The following is a 20,906-nucleotide window of genomic DNA, read 5'->3' on the forward strand; positions in this document are numbered from 1 at the left end:
AAGATGAATAATTTCTGGAGACTTCATATACAGCATAGTGACTATAATTATTGTACATACATGAAGCCCTGGGTTCACCTGAAATACATACAATTTCTATTTATAAATAAACCTTAGTAAATATGAACAATGCTTGGAGAAAGGAAGGACCCTTTCAAATAACTATAGCACATTTTCTTCCCAGGAATTCACAGTTCTCACAAATTCAATTTTCCATTTTCTGCCTATATTTACAGATTGGGACATTAGGTTAAGGATTCTAACTATAGTTGTCCAAGACAGAGTGAAAACTAGGCCCTGGAGATCCCAGATTCCTAGGCCAGTGCTCTTGTGCTAAACAACTCTGATTTTCCATCACATGCCTGTTAGAGGCTGTGTTATACAAGTCTCCCATGCCCACCCACAGTTCCCCTTAATTTATGAGCAGGTAGCAGACCCTGTTGAACTCATTCACTTCCAGAAATAACAAATGCTTTGGGAAAAGAATAAAAAAGAGAAAGAAAGAGAAAACCACAGGTAGGGGCCTAGAGACCACCCTGCTCCTGCTTCTGGCTAGGGTAACTTCTGTCCATCCTGTATGGATCTTCCTCAGGTTTCCCAGGGCCAAAAGGCAAAGTGGGTAGCTGGACCCAGAGAATTGTTAACTTTTAGAGTTTGGTTTGAGGCTGGGCCCAGGTGCTATCTTCTCTTTCCAACAAAATAGAAGTTTCTGTTAGTTTCAGTCCCCTCCCCTCTGCCTCCCCCATCCCCTCCTCTGATCCTAAAGATCCTGCTGATCATGATTATGCTGATTTTCTGTCCCTTCAGGGGAAAAGTAGGATGGAAGAAGAACCATTGTGGATGGAGTAGGGGCCAAGATTATATGTGAGCCTTGACCTGATTGCCTGATACCTGTAGCTGTGTGGCCTTTGGTTGGTCACTTATGTTCTCCCAACCTGAGCTTCCTCACTGATCACACTGACCTATGTGGTCAGGAGTGTGGGCTCTGGATTCTGGCATACCTGGAATTCTTATGGAATTCTGATGCTGTCACACAGCAGTGGTGGGGCATTGGACAAGTCATTCTCCTCTCTTAGCATCAATTTCCTTATTCTGGTAAGGTGGATGTCACAGTAAAAATCGTAGCTCCAGCCAGGCATGGTGGTGCACATCTGTAATCCCAGCAACTGGGGAGGCTGAGGCAGGAGAAACACAAGTGCAAAGCCAGCCTCAGCAATTTAGTGAGGCCCTAAGTAACTTAGTGAGACCCTAAAAAAGGCTGGGGATGCAGCTCAGTGATTAAGTGCCCCTGAGTTCAATTATTAGTTTAAAAAAAAAAAAGAATCATAGCTCCATTGAGAAGGATAAGGGGATGGCAAAGGGTGTAGGGTTTTGTGTGTGTGTGTGTGTGGGGGGGTGTTAGGGGGAGTGCAAATATTCTAAAATTGATTGTGGTCATGTATATACTACTTTTAATACATCAAAAAGGCATTTAATTTTAGGCTTTAAATGGATGAGTTGGATGGTATGGGGATTATGTCTCAATAAAACTGTGTTAAAAATCCATAATTTCCTTGTGCTCATTTCAGCAGTGCATATACTAAAGAATTCCCAACTTCCTTTACCTGTTTTAAGTACTGGCTTACTATGTACTAGGCACTAAAATAAAAACACTGTCATCTAATATCTTGTGTCATCCCTATTCTCTGGTCTCTAGATCCTCTTTTTCATCTCATCACCAGCTCATCCCAAATGCCTTTGACACAGTGAAGTTGGAAGTTGAGGAGGATTGGCAGAAGTGATGGTAATAGAAAATAGTTCTAGAGTCACTTGCCTCTAATATTACCATCATCATCACCGCCATCGCCATCACCATCACCATCATCACCACCATCATCACCATCACCATCATCACCACTATCAACAGCATCACCATCATCATCACCATCATCAATAGCATCACCACCATGAACAGCATCACTCTCACCATCACCATTGCCATCACCATCATCACCACCATCATCATCACCATCACCATCACCATCATCACCACCATCATCATCACCATCACCATCACCATCATCACCATCATCAACAGCATCACCACCATCAACAGCATCACTCTCACCATCACCATTGCCATCACCATCACCATCACCATCATCACCACCATCACTATCATCACCACCATCACCACCATCAACTGCATCACCACCATCAACAGCATCACCACCATCAACAGCATCACCATCATCACCACCACCACAACAGCATCATCACCATCATCACCACCATCACCACCATCAACAGCATCACCATCATCACCAGCACCACAACAGCATCATCACTATCACCATCATCACCGTCGCCATCATCACCACCATCAAAAGCATCACCATCAAAAGCATCACCATCATCATCACCATCACCATCATCTCCACCATTATCACCACCATAATTCTCATCATCATTGTTGAGAGTTCATCAGAAATTATCTTTTAAATCTTCTTATTTTACAGTCAAGGAATCTGAAGCCAGAAGGGAGCAACAACATCCTCAAAGTCCCCCAGATTGCAGTCCCTAGTCCAGCACTCCTGACACCCCATGGCCCTCCCAATAAGAGCAATTATATCATTTCAAAGACACAGAATTAATTTTGTAGGATGCTAACTATCCATATGTCTGTTTTTCTCCTTTCCATTCCATGCCTCTCAAGAGATCAAGCAGGTATTAAAATCATTTTCTGGAGTTGTTGCAGGCGAGTAATGACCTGCCCAATGTTTTGAGAAGGAAATGAGATTACAGCTCTGCAGACTCCCTGCACAGCACAGAATCTCACAATGGTGGGTTTTCCTTCTGCCTGTGCTAAAATGGTAAAATCCTTGGGTCCAGCACTGCCAGAGTCTCCATCCTTTCGTATTCCCTGCTAACTTTGTAATCTTGGGAAAGTTACTTCATGGCTTAATCCTCAGTTTCCTCACTGTGTGAAATAGAATGTAACAATTTACTTTTTCTTTCTTTCTTTTCTTTTTCTTTCTTTCGTTCATTTTTTTTTTTTTTTTTTTTTTTTTTTTTTTGGAGAAGTAAGCAAGAATATTTAGGAAGCTCACTTGTCTACAGCCTGGCACGTGGTCAACACTCTGATAATCTTTTATCATGATGAGGAAGGTTGAGACTATGGCACCAGGAAGTTCCTGGCATACAAGACAGGGGTCCAGATGAACAAGAGTCTGAGACTTTGGCTGTTTCTCTAAGAGGTCTCCTCTGGGAGGAGTTAACACATCATGCTGGGGATCATTAAAAAAAAAAAATCCTACAGAATTATTCCTCCCCAACAACCTAAACAAACCAAATCTGAATTCCATTTTCTCAAATACCACCCTCAGTTTTTACCAGCAGATCCCTAGGAACAAACCACTCCTAAATATTTCTGCATTTACTTGGCCCCAGAGTTCAGCTCTTGGCCCCCATATCTCCAAGTTAAAAGAGAAAGAACATTTCCCCATCTTTCACAGTGCCTGACAGTATCTTCTATGTCATTAGAATTCTTCTGACTGTGGAATGAAGGGTTGAGGGAATGAATGAATGAGCCTTTCATGCCTAGACACTAGGTATGCCAGGATGGGAAATAAGTAGCTAAAGATAAATCTAAAGACAAATTTTCATTTCCTCTTCTTTTTTCTTGGAACTGAAAGAAAGAGAAGGGAATAAAGATGAGGTTCTTGTCAGGACTTTTCTTCCCCAGCATATACACATCAAGTTCTAGGGGCAGCAGGGAACCAGGACCAAGCCCTCAGCCTGAACTGGGTTCCTCTGCCCACCCCTGACTATTCTACAAAAGGCCTTGGGTCTTCTGCCACTGAGTTAGAGTGCACAGGATGAAAGCAACGTAGCTTGAATGCTGTCCTGGTACATCCATACTTTCCAGAGGGCCTTGGGGAAGACAGGAAATGTCTCTGAGCCTCCAAGTGGGGCTTGTAGATAGTTACCTATCTACACAATGGGTTTTTACAAGGTTCCCATGGGATGGTATGCAAAAAAGTTTTCCTCTGTGATGCAGCACTGCCCAAATTGTTGCTATTTTGCTAACAATTATGATGATGATTCTGCTATTCCTATTGTCAATGTTATTACTGTCATTATTATGATGATTATTCAGCAGTAATACTTAGCCACCAAACTTGGACTTTGAACTGTAGGGCTTTGAAGAGCAGGGCTTATCCTGGCCTACAGCCCCCTCCAAAACAGAACTCTGCTGCCACCTCCTGGCTATGGAAAGACATGCTTTTCATTATGCAAATAACCTAGAGATTAAACTCCGTTTTAGATTAGACCATTCCTAGCCAGAGGTATTCTCTAGAATCATGAGCATTTGGTATAAGCCTCTGGTTTTGCAGATGAGAAAATTCAAATTGGTGATAGGATATGGTAACTTCTCAGGATACAATGTGAAATCCGGACAGCCCAAGTCTCTCAGCTCATACACAAGGGCTCTCTGCAACTATCCATAGAAATAGATCCTGAAGAATCTTGAGATGAAGGGCTAGGACTGGCATGGCAGAGAGAGAGAGAGGAGTCCCTGGTGATGACCCTAAGCAGAGAAGGTGGGAGGGAACATGACCCTGGGTCCGCTCCACAAACCTCATCTTCCTTATCGCAGGAACCTCTGCCAGATGTGTTGGTCATAAGAGGTAAAGCAGTACACCTACACAGACAGCCCCCTGACCCTAAAAATGGTGAGTCTCTAGGTTGAAGGTGGAAAGTTCCAAAACTAGGCTCTCTGGCCTTTTTCTTAGGCCCAAGATGAAGGGTAAAGTGTCCACTCTGCAGCAAGTTACCCAAGGTCAATACTGTGCTTTTTGACCCTTGAGACCCTTTCCCCCTCTTTCCACCCTGCTCAGTACCTCTAGGAAGTTGACCAATGGGCTCCATTGCCCTATGGCTTTGGGATGAGTCTAGCCAATGCAGGGAAAGAGGAGACTGAGATCAATATTTATTCTCATCATCTCTCTCTCCAACCCTCTCTGTCTCCAGGTTCTGGCTGCTGGTTCATCACCCATGCTTGCACCTGCAAGCCTTGAGGCAATGGAGGCCTGAACTGTTAGAGCTGGGGTGTGCTGCATCCATAATGGTTTCGCTATACCTGCCCATAGCTTTGTAAAGAGACTCTTCCTCAAAAACTCTTCACATTGTACTAATTTGGATATGCTATCTTCTGTGGAAACTTGACTGACCAAGGACCCCTGCTCTATACATCTATTTTACTGGATTATGGCCCTTGGTATCGAGCAGGACCTGCTGACCATTACTAATCAGACAGCTACCTCACACTATTGTGTGCATCTCTGGGTCACAAATCACAGGTAATAATGCATTCAATTTCCTCACTCGTTTCAACCTACCCGTTGTTCACCTGAAGCTCATGAACAAAGTAATAGGCTGGGATCCAACTGGGATCAGTGGAGATTCAGAACCAGCTCAGAGAGCTAATGGTAAAACTTTGTGAGTCAGTTGTCAAACTCAAACATTATTTAAAAATTAAATTATGTATGTTTACAACGAAGTGAATTCTATTAAAAATAAAGGTAGCAAATGTTTTAGACTAATAACTGTGTGTGGGGGCGGGTACTGAGGTTCAAACCCAGGAATACTCTACCACTGAGCCCTTTTTATTTCTTATTTTGAAACAGTGTCTAGCTAAATTGCTAACGCTGACCTTGAACTTGTGATCTTCCTGCTTCAGCTTCCCAAACTGTAGGGATTACAGGTGTGTGCCACTGTGCCCAGCTAAACTAATAACTTCTGGGCCTCCTACTACATTTTTATTATTATTTATAATCTCTTGAGGAGATCTACAATCATTCAACTTGCGTGGTGGAAACACCCTGCTTGTACCCCTTCCTACCTCCTCCTTTAGACATGTCAGGTTGCTCACTTGAAATTGGCCATGGTGAGAATACTCACACCACAGAAATCAGCAAACTCTACATAGCAGAAGTTATTAGTGTGTTAAACATTGGTACCAGCACACTGGTGAATGAAACCAGTGAAGTTCAAGTAAAAACAAACATGCAATTCTATATAGAGAGATAGTAGAGTATGTAAAGCCAGTATGATCTCACACTGTCCAACTAGGTCAGCTTAATAGAGGCAGCAAGTTGGAAAACTTCGAAAGACTAGGAATTCACATCCTGCACAGGGCAGGGCCTGGAGGAGAAGCAGAAAGGAAAAGGGATCTGTGTTGTCCAAGTGAAAAACCAGCCTCTATCTCAGAGCAAAGCCTGTCCAAGGAAGGGACATCACCTTTGTCCTTGGAAAAACCCACAGAGCACTCCTAAGCACATTCCCACCCTGCTAAGTTGTTTATCTACAAATAACAGGAGAGATCTGCTGCGCCAGGTGTCCCTGACTCAGTCAGGCTAGGTGGGGATCCATAGCAGCCCCCTAGCAGCCACCAATCAGCATGAGACAGGGAAATACCTGGGATGACAGATGACCCTCCCAGTAGTTTATGGTGGTTGATAACATGTTGGGAAACCATGTAGTTCAGCACGTACACCCCTCTTGGCTTAAACCAATCAGTGCAAACGAATACCCCTTTTGTACTGACCAATCACCCCTACCCAACTTGTTCCCGCCAGTGAATGTGCTAATCATGTTTTAGAGTTGTTATTTGATTTTCCCGCGGTGTGTGATGATTTGCTAAAAGAGGCTATGATGTATGTGAAGTCCCTGCCCTCTCCAAAGAATGTATAAAAATGCTGCAAACCCTGGGCTCGGGGCCTCTCTGTGTTACCAGTTGCTGTGTGTGTGCGCGGAGGACCGAGCTAGCTCGCAATAAACACCTCTTTGCTGCTTACATCGACCTTGGGTCTCTGGTGGTCTTTGGAGGTCCCGAATTCGAGCATAACACAAGTCCCAGCTCCATTGTCATGCTCTAGTCACCAGAACTCATTCAGGGCTGGGGATGTAGCTTGATGGTGGAGCCCTTGCCCAATATATTTAAGGCCCTGGGTTTGATCCCCAGCACTGGAAGGGGGAAAAAAAGCTGTATTCATAAAGTCAACTACAAGTATCTAGATAGAAAATTTATTGCTTCACCTAAATGCAATTCCAAGAGTAGTCAGTCTTCAGTCTCACTATGTCCACAGATTTGTGGTCAGAGCTGGGAGCTAGACTTTCAGAGGATTCCTCTCTCTTTTTCTCTCTCTCTCCTCTAAATCAACTGTACTATCAAGAAGCTTGACTCTTTGTGATTACACAATGGCTAGATGTGGTTTACATCCCACATCTTAAAATCCTTATACTAGCAGACTCAAAATAATTCCAGGAGGGGAAAAAAAAAACCTCCCAAACTGACCCTCCTTGGCTCTAATTTCACAATATGGTCACATGCCCATGGTCAGGAGGTGGTAGGAGATTTGTGGAGTTTGATTGGTCACGTCTGAGTCATGGGCCCACCCAGGAACCTTTGGGTAGCACCAGCTCCACCCAGAACCCATGAAGTAAGGAGTATTGTTTCCTACCCCTCCTATTCCCAGAAGAAATGGTGTGGAAAAAAATAACAACAAATGCCTCTTATGAGGGCTTACTAGTATTATGGCTGTGGACCATGTTAAGTCTGTTTCTCTTAAACTTGGGCTGATCATGCCTTCCCATTGGTCACTGGGCAGACACAATTATATGATGCTGGGTGTGGCAGTGCATGCCTGCAATCCCAGCAAGAGGACTGCAAGTTCAAGGTCAGCCTGGGGAATTTAGTGAGACCTTAAATTAAATAAAAAATCAAACAAAAATTTAAAAAAAATTAAAAGGGAGCATCCCTAGGTCCAATTCCCATTACCGGTGGGGGAAAAAAAAAGATCTGATGACTGTCAACCTCCTGTCATAAAGTAAACTATCTAGGAATGCCCCTTGGAATTTCCCTTTCTTCCCAACTCATCAGCATTGGTCTCTGCCCCATGAAAGACACTGCCACTACTGTAAGATTCTGAGATGTAGGACACATCTACTTCTTCACCCACGTTGAACCAGCTGGCACTGAGACCCAGCAGACACCTCTCATTCTTCAACACTGCACTAAGGGTCCAGCTTCTCATAACATAACATCATTTCCTCCCAGCCAGTGACCCGAATTCCATGCAGGGCCTCTCACTACTGACAGGAGGAGGAAGAGACCGTTGCTCAGAGTCGTTGCCCCACAGCCAGGGGCTTCCTGTCTCATGAGTCAGGAAGGAGAGAACTGGGTGTGGCCAGACAAAACATCTGGACCCAAATCAGGACTTGGCTGGGATCCGGACCCAGGGCCACCCATGGCACACGGGTGCCCCGGCCAGGCACATGGCTCATGATGGAGGACTTGACCTTTCAAGAGCAAACTGAGGACATGTGAGTGCCAGGAGTGACTCTGGGTGCAGGAATCATGATGGAGAAACACATATCAAAATTGAAAGTGCCTTCCTCTCAATACACCCTGGATTCATCTCCTCTGCCAGCCCCTCCCACGGAGTGTTCCCAGCTCTCGCCAGCCTCACGTGCTCTCTCCCAACCCTTGTATCACTTCCCATCCAGCCTTTTGTTTATTATCAGCGTTCATTTTCCAGTTTCTCTCCACCACTAAGCTGTCAACTCCATAGAGCTGGCACTCCCTTCCTCCTCTCAGCACCCTCCAACAGAGATGAGACTACCTATGTATATGACCAGGAAAGATAAGTGTTCGTCACAGCTCTTTTATAATAATAAAAATAATTGAAAATAACCTGCTCTTTTATAATAATAAAAATAATTGAAAATAACCTGCTCTTTTATAATAATAAAAATAATTGAAAATAACTTAAAATGCTAAATAACAAAGGACCGCCTAAATACTGAATACACTATGGTATTAATTCCAGTAGTAGCAGCAGCTAAAGCTAACTGGGTATATATTATGTGTTTGGTGCTATTTTAAGAACTTTATATAGATCTTTTTATTTCTCACTACACACCTAGGTTGTACACTCTTATCCTTTTTTTTTTTTTTAAACTGATGTGGCTCAGAGAGGTTAAGAAATTTGTCAACTTCATACAGCTAGTAAATGATGAGGCCTAAGCTTGCAATCACCGTGCTGCTCTCGGATGACTATGTACTGGGAAAGATAAACACACACATAGGACTTGGCTACATCAAGATGTATATGTTAATGCACATACTGACAGAAGTTAAATGAATGAAGTCCAAGATAATGTGTACATATTGGTTATGGCCATGCAAAAATGTATGGGTATATCAGAAAAGACCACATTCCCGGGAATAATGTAGTTTCTAATCTATCTGAATCTTTATCTCTCGGTAAAGCTGTGTATAATTTTTTTCAGGTTATCTATCTATGAGTTTTTGTCCTGGGGGATCAGCAGACTATTCACTAATTTGATAGATGAATCCTTGCTGAGATGTTTGGGAGTGAGACTGGCTCCAGCCCTCTGTTCATTCCCAGGAAATGCATTTGACAGAACTTGTCAGGGCAGAGATGCAGCTCAAGGCTGGCTTTGGGGGAGTGAGATTGGCACTGGGCAATCTAGAGAAATGGAGGAGGACACTTGGGATAGTGGGGATGGGGGAATCCTTGAGAAGGGTGTCACAAAGGGGTTACAGTGTCTTGACCTGGTCAGAAAGTCTCTGTCCTCGGCAAAGGATGGACCACTCTCCACGCTCTGCAATTTTTGCCACCCCCAATTCTTCAAGGGGGTCTTTAAGGAGTGATTGGAGAAACGAAAGCCCTGGTTATTAATGTAGCATTGAGGTGACTCTGGAGGAGCCAGGCAGGAGTCCCCAGAGAGGATGTCTGGAGCAGGAGGCCCAGCAAGGCAGGGTGGGGGGTCAGGTTAGGCAGATGCATATGGCTCCATCCAGCCCTGAGGGGATTTCCTTCCTTTATCCTCAAGAGCTTCCCAAAAGCATGAGCAGTTTGAAAATCCCCCCAGGACTGGAGCCAGCCCAGAAAATAATGAAGGGAATAGTTGCAATGCCAGGAAGGGGTGGGAAAATGGAGACAGGAGAAGAGGAGAGCTTGGGAGGAAGGAGGGAGTGGTTAGCATTCACACAGGGGCAGCTTGAATTGGGTCAGGGGTGTGGAAACAAGGCTGCCTGAAGACCAGGTGAAGGAATGGTCATATTAGCCTCTAGATGAAGCCTTGGAAATGCATGCAGCTAGCTTCTAATATTCAGGTAGATGCTCCTGGGGAAAAAGGCCATGTACTGCATTGTTCTAGAGTCTTGCTATTCTACATATGGCCCATGGCCCAGCATTGACATCCATGGGGACTTAGAAATGCAGAATCTCACAGGGTATCATGGTACGTGCCCATAATCGCAGGGACTGGGGCATGTTGAGGCAGGAAGATGACTAATTCAACAGCCTGGGCAATTTAGTGAGACCCTGTCTCAAAACAACAAAATAAAAAGACTGGGGATATAATTCTCAATATTGAAGTGCCCCTGAATTCAATTTCTAGTACCAAGAAAAAGAGATAGAAAAAAAAGAGAGAAATTCTAAATCTCAGGCCCTTCCCAGACATAATCAATCCCAACAAGCACCTTACCAAGATCCACAGGTGATTTGTGGCCATATTAAACCTGAAAAGCACAGATCTGGAGCATTTCTACTTAAGTTATGGTCCAGGGACCAGTGTCCATCTCTGAACTGTTTGATAATGGTCTTCCACAGGATACCTGCAGAAATTGAAAGCATTTGGAAGTTTTTAAATAATTTAACATTGCTGTGACATCCAAGTTGATGGTCAGTGGGTCTATCCCATTAAACAGGAAGCATTTTAGTCTTGCAGAACTGGGCACTAGTCATGCCTGATAGGTCCACGTGGGTTGGGGAGAAAATCTTCACCGCAGAAAATTTGAGAAGCTGTGTTCTGATGAGTGGTTCTCAAATTTTAGCATGTGTCAGCATCCCCCAGAGGGATGGTTAAAAGGCAGACTGCTGAGTCCAACACCCAAAGTTTCTGATTCTCTAATTCTGGGGTGGGAACTGAGAATTTGCTTTTCTAACCAGATCTCAGGTAATGCTGATGTTGTTGGTCCAGGAACCACATGGTGAGAAGCACTACTCTAGAAGACAGGTCCAGACCAGTGGGTAAGAGTTACAGGATTCAGTTTCTCACTTAATATAAAGAAAAAAGTTTTAACAGATAACTATGTTAATTAGATATGTAATTGCTAGCAAAGAAATGGATGAGCCCACCATTTTCAAAATGCTTTAACAATCATCTCCCTTAGACCTTAAAATAGCCCTAAGAGAAAAACTGTTACAATTTCTGTTTTCCACAGGAGGAAACTGACTTACCCAAGGCTGGATGGCAAAGCAGGTTGCCTGGTGGTTCAGACGGAGCCTTAAGGCCCTCCCTTCAAGTGATACTGAAGGGATATTCACACTGGATACACTGGATACAGTTTGGGTCCATAGTTTCTACGACTTTTTCTACCTTGAAGAACGGGAAGACTCTTTTTCCATAAATTCCATCCTGCTAGTCTCACTGGCACTCATGCCAATCCATCAATTTTATAATGAAATTGTCATTATTGGCTTGTGGAATTTCTGCATAACTCAGCATGTCCCTTGGGACTAATGGATGGTGTTACAAAATCATAAACTGGTGAAAGATCCATTCAAAGCACAAGATAGACCAATGGATTCTAACGTAGCATGGTATGAAAAGGTTAGTGATGTGATTTTAGATTTCATGCTGCAACTAATCTTTAAGAAACTACTAATTTTCAAATTTTGGAGTACAGAGATGGATATCTATAATTATCTGAGGAGTCATTCAAATATTCCTCCTTTTAAGTTTTATTCATCCATAAAGTAAAATGAGAGCTGGGCGCTTTGGTGCACACCTATAACCCCAGCAACTCAGGAGCCTGAGGCAGAAAAATGGCAAGTTCAAAGCCAGCCTCAGCAGCTTAGCAAGATCCTGTCTCAAAAAAATAAAAATAGAAAGGGCTGGGGATGTATCTTAGTGGTTAAGCACCCCTGGAAGGAAGGAAGGAAAGAAGGAAAGAAGAAGGAAGGAAGAAAGATGAAATTGTGCCTTCTGCAGGAAAATGGATGGAACTTGAGACCATTATGTTAAACAAACCAAACCAAACTCAGAAGGTCAAAGGTCATATGTTCTCTCTTAAGTGGAAGCTAGAAAGGAAAAAAGAAAAGAAAGGTGCTGGGTTGGGGGGTCTTTCATGAAAATCAAAGCAAGAGAAGTAGATTGAGGAAAAAACCAGAGGGTGGGAGGAAAAGAGAGAGAGGGAGATCTAGGTAGTGATACGGGCCAAATTACTTTGTGAAATTGTGCACATATAAGAATATGTAAAAAATAAATCCCACCATTATGTACAACTACAATGCACCAATAAAAAAAATGTGGAAATAAAGATATTCCTCCTTTTTCTAACTACATATGTAGGTGAGACCGAATTCTCTTTACATACTTTAGCTAAAACAAACAAAAACAAAACTTATTGCCATGGCAAGGTGCAGAATCACACACCTATTATTCCAGCAGCTCAGGAGGCTGAGGCAGGAGGATCGCACATTCAAAGCCAGCCTCAGTAACTTAGCAAGGCCCTAAAGCAACTTAGCAAGACCCTGTCTCAAAATAAAAAATAAAATATGGCTAAGTGGTTAAGTGCCCATGGATTCATTCCCTGATACAAAACAAAACAAAACAAAAACACTGCAATGGATTTAGAACAGAAATAGTCATGAGAATGAGCTATCTTTTATTAAGTCCGAAAAAAAAGGAGTTTACAAAAATATAAGACAACACCACAGTTCTCACAAGTTATCCTGTAAAACTGTTATTTTTTCATAAAAATATATGACTATGCTAATTATAATGGGTTAGTTGCTATTTTAAATTAAGTATTTTTTAATTTCTCAGTTTTATTTTAAAGTCTGATAATTATTAATATTTAGGACCATCATAAACCAAATTCCTTGGGCTTGATAATTTTTAAGAAAGTAAAAGGGCCCAGAGACCAAAATGTTCGGTTGTTGTTTGGGGTTTTATTGTTGTTGTTGTTGTTGGATTTTGGTTTTGTTTTTGGTTTTTTTGGAGTCAGGGATTGAACCCGGGGACACTTGACCACTGAGCCACACCACACACTTTTTTTTTTTTTTTTTGAGACAGGGTCTTGCTAAGCTTCTTAGGGCTTCAGTAAGTTGTAGAGTCTGGCTTTGAACTTGAGATCCTCCTGCCTCAGCCTCAGAGCTGTTGGGGGCTTTTGTTTATTTGTTTTTACTGTTGCTTTTTGAGGAACCAGGGATGAAACCCAAGAGCATGCTACTACTAAGCTGCATCTCCAAGCCTTTTCATTTTATTTTGAGGCAGGGTCTCACTAAACTGCTTAGGCTGGCCTCAAACTTGCAATCATCCTCCTGCCTCAGCCTCTGGAGTCTCTGGGATTATAGGCATGCACCATACTGCAGCTCCAAATCTTCTGAGAACTGCTGACACAGGGCTTTAGCTGTGACCAGAGCCTTGGAAAGGAATGCAGATAACTCCTTCCTCTCCTTTCCTGCTCACTGTCCACCATGTGGCAGACTCCACTGGGTACAGAACAGGAAAAAGGAAAAGGAAATCTTCTTTCCTTTCCTTTCCTGGAATAAGCCCGGGGCAGCCTCCCTCTGAGTGCCAGGAGAAGTGTCACACCCAGTTTTCCCAAGCAAAGGGTGGCTGAAGGTACTGAGAATGCCTGGGCCAGTAGGGTGAAGACAGGGACAGAGGAAGGTCCCTGAAGCTAGACAACAAGAACAGCTTGATGTATCCACACCACGATGCAGATCCTGGTCCTAGTCAATGCTCCAATTAACAGCATTGGGGTGAATGTGAATAACATTCACATCACAATAACGCGGCTGCACTGTGTTATCAGGATTGGAGACCTTGGTTTTCTGTATAATCCCCATCTTCTCCCTCCCCACCAACAAAGCAAGCACATATGAGCCTATCCTCTGTGTGTGTGTGTGTGTGTGTGTGTGTGTAGTTGTAGGTGGACACAATGCCTTTATTTTATTTTTATGTGGTGCTGAGGATCGAACCCAGTGCCTCACGCATGCTAGGTGAGTGCTCTACCACTTGAGCCACAAACCCAGCCCTATCCTCTGTATTAATCGGCTTTTTGTTGCAGTGAAACAACAAAATACCTAAGGGGGAAAAACAGATTTTTTTTCAACAAAATACCTAAGGGGGAAAAAATAGATTTACTTTGGCTCCCAGTTTCAGGGTACTGAGTCCATGGTTGGTTGGATCCAAGGCAGAAACAGCATGGTGGAAGGGCATGGAAGGGGAAACCTGAACAGCCATGGAAACCAGGAAGCAGAGAGAGGAGCAAGAGGAGGAGGAAGAGGAGGAGGAGGAGGAGGAGGAGGAGGAGGAGGAGGAGGAGGAGGAGGAGGAGGAGGAGGAGGAGTGGCAGCCAGGGACAAGACACAGTTCCCACGGGCATGCCTCTAGTGATCTACTTCCTTCCTTCACCGGGGCTCCATCTCCTACAGTTTACACTGCCTTCCAATAACCCATTTATTGGACTGATCTGTCGATGAGGTGACAGCCCTCATGATCCAATCACTTCCCTAAAGCTCTACCTCTGAACATTGCCACATTGGGGACCAAACTCTCAACTCAGAAACTTTTGGAGAACATTCCAGATCCAAACCATAACATCTTCTATCACATATCCTACAAGCTGACAAAAACTAGTTAGTTGTCCACCCAATTTAACAAAAGAATGGCATAAATGATCATCTGTATTCCTATTTCTCCTAGCATTGCAAAACTCAGAGAAGATAAGCCATGTCTGTGCTCCACTTATTATCATAAATGGCTAGGTGACCTCCTAAGGGGATGCTCCAGGGCTCTGAAAAGAGAGTGTGCTGAAGATGGTTGGGAGACTCTCAAGTCCAGATTGCTATTTTTCTTAGCTTTAAATCCTCATGAGAGGGCTGGGGATGTGGCTCAAGCGGTAATGCGCTCGCCTGGCATACGGGCAGCCCGGGTTCGATCCTCAGCACCACATACAAAGATGTTGTGTCCGCCGAAAACTAAAAAATAAATATTAAAAAATTCTCTCTCTCTCTCTCTCTCTCTCTCTCTCTCTCTCTCTCTCTCTCTCTCTCAAAAAAAATGTTTAAATCCTCATGAGAGTAAAATAATGAAGAAAGAAAGAATTCCAATCTTAGAAATAAATTTAAACTTTTTTAGAGAGGATATCCCCCAACTCATTTTATGAAGCCAGTACAATTTTGACATCAAAACAAAATTTATAGGTCAATCTCATTCATGAATATGGATGCACAAAAATTTCTTTTAAAAAAATGACAAACGGAATCCAGTAATATACAAGAAAGGTACTATCTGTTGAAATAAGTTTGGGATTCTTCCAGTATTTTAAGTCGATGTAACATTAGAAAGTCAATTGATACCAATACATTACATAAAAAGATTAAAGGAAAAAATTCATAGGATCATTTCAATAGATGCAGGAAAAAAGTTTGTTAAAATTCAACAGCCATTCACGATTTTTAAAAATTCTTCCTCTTGAAAGGGACGAAGGGGAAATACTGGGGAACAGTATTGACCAAACTATGTTATTACACAACTGAATGTATGGATATATAACAACAATTCCCACTGTGATAGTAGGAGCAAATGTGACTCCATTTTGTTTTATGACTTCATCCTGTAAAACAACCATGTCAAGTAGAAGAGTCATGACTGGGGCAAGATGTTCTTTTCCTTTTGCTATAGAAACCTTTAAGAACTGGAACTACTTAATGGGGCATTGTTTCTGTAACTGGGGTGACTGGGCTAACTGTGATTGGTTAAGGCTTCCCTCCGCTTGACTGCACTGTCCCGCTTCTGTAACCTGGCTTGCTTGCATTGGCTAGACCCCCTGAACATCCCTTTTGCGGTTTTCAGGCTTATAAGGAGTGCCTTGCAATTGTTCGGGGCTGATCAGGGGAACAGCTTTATGTTCTGGTCAGCCGCCACAGGTGTGCTTCAATAAAGGCTTGATTGAGTGGTCTGGAAGTCAGTTTATGAAACCCTGGAACAAAGCTTTAACTATAACATTTGGGGGCTCGTCCGGGATCCATTTCTTCCCTACCCTCACGCCAAATTTGCCTCCAACGATGGGCCTTTGGACCTCGCCCCGGAGTAGAGGGGAGCTCCTGAGAGATGTTCCTCAGCCTCACTCCGAGGACGACTCCAATCCATCCTAGGACGCTCTGAAAAGCCTCCTGCAGGCTGTCAGTTCTGGGGAGTCAACTCTTCTCTGGGGGAAAAGGTCAGATTGGATACAGTCGCTTACACCTTCCCCGGGACAGGACGAGAGATTGTCATTGTCTCCCTGGAGGTCTCCCTGTGAGACCTCATCTGTCTGTATCTGGGGCCACTGGAGGCCTCCCTGCGAGGCCTCATCTGTCTGGGGGCAGGACGAGACGTGGTCTCTGCCCCATTAGAGGTTTCCCTGTGCGACCTCAGCGATTGTTGCTTGTCCTGAGTCTGTTCTGCTGTTTGTCATTTCTCCAGTGTCTTCTGCTGTTGGTCATTTGTCCCGTGTCTGTTCGAGGGCTGTTTGTCCTGTTCTTCTATCCGAGTGTTGTGCGCGGGCCCTTTTCTTGTTGTCATAACCACTCTTCTTTCATCAGGACTCCTTCGATCCACCGACATCAGAGACAAGGAAATGCTACAGAGATCTCTACCTGGAATCCTTTAACTTGTTAACAATTTCAGGACTTTGTCTGTTGGTTTGTTTTTGTTTGTTCCCTTTGTGTTCTGTGTTAATTTCTACCTCAGTTTGTTTCTAATGGAAAAAAATAGTTAAAATTGTTTTAACTGTGCTCACTACAGCTTACATTAAAATGTAAAGTGCTGCCAACAGAACTAAAAAATTGTCAAAAGTAAAAGCTAAAGGTAAAAATAAAAAGACATTCTAGAGATTGCCTTTATTTAGGAACTGGGCCAGGTGGCCAACTGGGTAAATCATGTCAGTTCCTATAGAGGACAGATTAAAACTAAAGTGTTTTATAAAATTATTATTCCTATATTGATTGTATAACAAAAAGCATAATTTTGTCTAGAAATTTGACTTTTGTCTCTCAGTATTTACAAGCATGAATAACTCCCAACTATTAAAAAAATGGTCTAAAGATTTTTCAATGTCAGACTAAAAGTTGGTGGCCACTATCCAAGAAACCAGAAAAACCAGTTTAGAATGGGACCCCAACCTGGGGGACTCTCCCAAGAAGACCAATGAAGCTGCATCTTTGGGAAGTTCCTCCAGGGAAAAATAAGCCCCCTTCGTTTGTCTATGTTCCCTCAACTCTTTTCAGCTTTGATGAACAGGACCACCTCAGGAAAAAGGTCAGAAAACTTTTAAAATTCTATATTTGTTGAACTCATAATTTTGATCCAATATGCCTAGGTTAATATGTTTTTCCGATTACACTCTGCTTTATTCTAAGGTCAATTTACAAGGGTTAACTCTCAATATAATAGGTTTTAAAAAATAAGCTACAAGGCTTTTGTTTGTCTGTTTGCTTTGTGTGGGTGCACCGGTGTACTGTCTGTCTACGTGTATTGCCATGTCTAAATATATTTGGTACAAATGAGCTCATAAATTAAAATTTTAAAAAATAGATCCAAATACTTTTGGTTAATATAATTTAAAAGGTTCAATTTAAATTGGGGAAATAGATAAAAGTACAAATATCTTTAAAGTTACTAATACACAGCTTTGTTTCTAGATGGTTAAACAGCTGTTAAAGTGTTAATGTCTATAATGTGTCTGATATCCATTGTCTCTAGGATTTTTATTCAACAACAACAACAAAAAATTACTAATACTATTCAATACACTTGTGTGATACCTTGTTTTTAAAAAATATATGTAAATTACATCTAAACGTATATAAAATTAATCATAGACATGTTTGTTAGAGACATCTAATTGGTACAAAGTTAAAATGCTGACTGTTAAATATAATATCAAGTACTCTTAACTCCTTAAATTCCATAAGGTAAAATACTTAAACAATGTTGGTGTTTTCATAAGTTGGTAAACTAAAAAAGAAATTTGAAATTATTTTGTGTTATTATAAAAACAAGGTTACTCTAAATTACAAAGTCCCAATGGTATAATTCTACATACAAGAAGTCAAGAAGTTTCAACTGTATTTTAATTAAAGTACTATAAATAACAAATATTTCATCTTATTAAAATAGATCAATTTATCTAAATTCAAAAATTTATAAGGGTTATTTCAAGATACAAACAAAAAAAAAAGGATCAATAAGTTAAAAAATACTAAAAAGTTCTAGATATAAAAATATATTTAATAAAAAACGTTTCCAGGTTAAAAGTCTTTATGTGGTAAAGTGTAATTTAATACATTTAAGTAAACAACGAAAGGGTCTAATTAAGTAATATAAAGGTCTATAAATAAAAGACAAATATTAAAAGGTTTATATGTAACTAAGTTGGTTATATATGTAACACAATAGTTAAAACTATTCAAGGTTGTTCCCTAAGGACTGAAATATTTATATGTTAAATTGACAAAAACTTCTAAAAAAATTAATTACATTATGTCTGTTAAGTTTTATCCCCTAGAACAAGTAATCTTGGAGAAACTAAGGATTTTACATATGTGGCTAAACAGCAACTGTTATTTTTAAGTATTGTCCTACATTACAAAGTCTAGATTTTACCTTAAAAGCTACCCTTGGTTAATATAAAAACATCAATAAAAGTGTGGTACATTACTCTTCTTTATGGATTAAATGTGTTCATATCTTTCAGGTAAACAAGTCTTTAAGGTAAAAGGTTTAAAGGAACATTTTATCAAGCTGGTATTCTCCAAACTAAAATTGTCTGTAATGGTAATTTAAACTTACAAAGATAATAAATTTTATTGGAAATTTATTTATATTATTTAATGTTTTGTAACCAAATCTTATGTTACCTTTTACACTAAATTTAAAAAAGTAATGAGAGCCTAATCTACTGAAAGGTTAAATATTGTAAAACATTTTGCCACTTTTCCACATAAAAAATGTTAAGGGCTCTCAGCTTTTCCTTAATTAATGTTTCAGATGTATGTCATATTGTACTAGCTAACATTCATACAGAGTCAGGAAACAATATATGTAAACTTTATAAAATGAGATCTTAAAAGAGAGACAAAGATCAGCTTTAGAACTAAAACACTTTGCCTAAGGTTTGTAAAGAGCCCCACCTTACCTGAGATAAGGCTCTGCCTCCCACCGTACAGTATGTCAAAATAACTTCGAAGCAGGCCAGATTTCAATTAATTTAAAGTTATATTCAAAGATTAATTTTACTGAAAAGGTTACTGTGATCTCAAATAGGAAATATAATGTGTAACTTGGCCAAAGTTCAAAATTATATACAAGCTAAATATGTTTTTACTATTGTTAATTTCACTTTGTATTTTCATTATAACTAAAAACAAGTGACCGTTACACTCAGAGCAACCAAGAGACCTTTACTGTGACAGTGTCTGATTAATGAGAGAGAGAGAGAGAGAGAGAGAGAGGAAAATGAGAGAAAAAGGAGAGAGCAAGAGAGGAGGACCTGGCAAGAGAGAGTTTTTATAGCCAAAATCTAATGGGGTCTCTAGGTCTGCAAGCTGCCTTGTTGGCGTACAGTGATTGGATCACAGTAGATGCTAAGGTGTCATCTTCTGCCTTCAGGCAGATCTTCAGCATTACATAAATTAATAAATAAAATAAGGATATTGTGTTATGTAAAAATTAACTGTAAAGTTATAAAGATTAAAGTTAAAGCCCAACATTCTTACTTTCAAACTGGTAAAACTGACTTGCTGGATGTTTAAGACCAAATTTAAATATTAAAGTTAAAATAAAGGGGCAAAAAAAAACCAAAAAACAATATTTGGCTCTTGCCCTCTAAGTCAGCCTAAACTCAGGACAGGGGGAAAAGCTTTGCAACTCTGGGCCACATAACCTCCCGATAAGGGAGATTAATGAGACCCCTGGAGAACAGAAAGCCAATGAGTGTACATGCTGCAAAAGAGGAGGGTCATTTAAAAAGGAGACATGCCTGATACTTCCAAGGGAAGCCATCTGGTCAACAAGACCTTGACCCATCCTAATGCAGATGACACTAACAGAGCTAAAATACTGCTCACAAGTTCCCCAAAAATGTCCTCCAAGGAAACTCAGCTGACTCTTACCAATAGATAGAAACAAGGTCAGTTTGACCAGCTTGGTCTTAGGCACCTAGCAAAAACAGTTAAAAACAAAAGCACAGCCATTCTTGGACATTTAAAAAGAAACAACAGTTATTTTAATGTAACTTAAAATGTACACTAGTGTTAGCATCCCCAAAAATAAGTAAGACTGGAGGCAACAAAAGAAAAATTCTTAGGCAAAAATGCCTGATAACTATCAATAAAAAAAACTGCCAGAAGTTTTTAGTCAGTTCAAGGCCTACAGATCTTCCTAACTTCCTACACAGGTAGATGTAATCAATGTTTATTAATATAATTATGTAGCCTTAAGTAACAAAAGGATCTTTACTGAACACAGTGGTCATGCCAAAAAGGTATTTTTACAAAAATCAGATGACATTAACTAATTTAACTAAACATTGTGTCTACATTCCTGATAATTCTGACAATGTTAAAGATTTATGTTCCCTAAAAAAGTGCCTTATTAGCCTTTGTTAGGCCTTGTTATGGGGACATTTTCTCAGGTCTTCTGCCTCCTGGTAAACAATTATTAATTTCTGTCATTTTCATGATATTCACGGACAGGTTCCAGATGCTACAACTGCTATTTGTATTAATCTTATTTTAGCACTCATGTCTTTTTGTTTCTCTCATAGAAGTGCC

The sequence above is a fragment of the Marmota flaviventris genome, chromosome 17 (genome assembly GCF_047511675.1).
Source record: "Marmota flaviventris isolate mMarFla1 chromosome 17, mMarFla1.hap1, whole genome shotgun sequence".
Classification (NCBI taxonomy): Eukaryota; Metazoa; Chordata; class Mammalia; order Rodentia; family Sciuridae; genus Marmota; species Marmota flaviventris.